The sequence below is a fragment of the Cornus florida genome, unplaced genomic scaffold (assembly GCF_030987335.1).
Source record: "Cornus florida cultivar Cherokee Brave unplaced genomic scaffold, ASM3098733v1 CherokeeBrave_3.0.0_Hap2_Chr04, whole genome shotgun sequence".
Classification (NCBI taxonomy): Eukaryota; Viridiplantae; Streptophyta; class Magnoliopsida; order Cornales; family Cornaceae; genus Cornus; species Cornus florida.
In genome coordinates, this window is record NW_026775574.1 from 30,510,191 (window position 1) to 30,512,253 (window position 2,063).

A 2,063-nucleotide genomic window follows, 5' to 3' on the forward strand; every position below is an offset into this window, starting at 1 on the left:
TAGGGTATGTTTGGTAGAATGGGCTTAAAGGGTAATGATAACATTAGTTATGAGGGAAATGGAAGAAAAGGGAAGGGAATGATAATTTTAATTTGGTATTGTATTTTGTTGATTAATGAAGGAAAAGAAAGGGAAGAATAATAATAATGTTTGGGGAAAGAAAGGAAAATGAATTATTTTAATAAATTTACTATTATACCCTTTTATATATATATATATATATATATATAATAGAGATGGAGGCGAGATTGGGGAACTGAAATGATTTGGCCTAATTTTTTTTTCTATTTCTTTTCTTGTGTAGGTATAGGATTATATATATATATATATATATATATAGACACACACACATATATATTCTCCTATATCAGCAGCTGGGCCATAAGAAAAGAAAAGAAAATTTTAGGGCAAATCATTTCAGCCTCCCCAATCTCGCCTCTATCTCTATTATCGTTCTCAATTCTGAACTCCCCCCCCCCCCCCCCCCCCCCCCCTCTCTCTCTCTCTCTCTCTCTCTCTCTCTCTCTCTCTCTCTCTCTCTCTCTCTCTCTCTCTCTCTGCACTTCAAGATTCAAAAGTTCAAAACCCAAACCCATATATTTCAGTTTATCTTTTTGTCTGCAAGAATCAAAAATTCAAAATCCGTATTGGTATATCATTTTAGATTGTTCAGAAAATCAAAACCCATATCTTTCAGTTTCCATCGCCGCTATTCCAGTTCGGGTTCGCCGTTCCTAAACTTCAGCCGCTGCCCGCCGTCTCTCCATTCTTTCTGCAACTACTAACTTTTTTTTTTTTTGGTAAGTTCTGCAACTGCTAACTTGTATGTATATTGTTTTGAGGATAAAATTGGCATCACAAATATTACATCAACCATTGCCCTCCCTTTCCTCCCATTTTTAGGAGGATAAACAAATCACTGTACAAGGCTATACATAACCCTTCCCTCCCCTTTCCTTTCCTTCCACCCATTTTACCCAAACACAGTTTTTTAGTCACCCTTCATCACCTTCCTCTCCCTTTCCTCCCATTTCCCCTCTACCAAACTGAGCCTTAATACTCAAACACTTGTACTTTTTAGTTTGAAAGAAAAGGAAATACCATTAAATTATGGGTCTTGATAATAATTTTTTATTTTTGTAAGCACTTTCTTGTATATGTATGAAAGTAATGTTAGTTAAAGGTTCAAGTACAAAAAAACATCCCTATAATATGTATACAGTGCATATTGCATCCATCCAGTGCAAAAAATACGCCTAAACTATGATATTTGTGCAAATAGATCCTATTTATAAAAATTGGACTAAAATACCCTTAGCAACACATTTTATAGTATATATAAAAACAAAAATTTTGTGAAATGACTAAAAAGGGTTTGACCCTTCTTCTTCTTCATCTTGGTGGTTGCCTCTGTTATTTTTTTTCTGTATTTCTGTTAGAGCTTCATCCGTTTCTCTGTTAGCTCCCTGGTTTCTCATTTTATCTGTCTCCTCTGTTCCTCTGTATCAGTAGTCCCTACCTCTCTATTGAATATGTTGTAACTATATATATATATATTGTGTTAGTTGCCGAATTTTTCTGTCCTTCAGTCCGTGCAACCCCTCTTTTTCCTATTCAATTTCAATATTGGTGCAGTTCAATCCAGTAGCTTCATCTCCGGCAAAAATCATTAATAGGCCCAGCAGTTCCGGCATGGTTGTGTTCAGTCCTCACCAGTCTCTGAATTTTTTTTTTTTTTTCCCTATACCCAAAAAAATAATAATAAAAAAATTCTTTGCCTGATCTATAATTGATACTGTCTCTGTGACATATTCGTCGTTCAGTCTGTGCATGCACCGTCACCAGCAATCTGTTCTGTTGCCCTCTTCAAGAAACCAGCCTTCACAGTTTGCGCTGTCGACGCTGCAATGGAACCACCTTTGCTAATCCTTACTCCGGCTTCACCTCATACTTCTAAAGCACCACCGTGCTCCATCATCTACGATCAGCTCTCCCCTGGTCTTCCCGTCGGAATTCGATTACGGATCTGACGTCATCATTGGAGTTTTCGACACCGGAGTTTG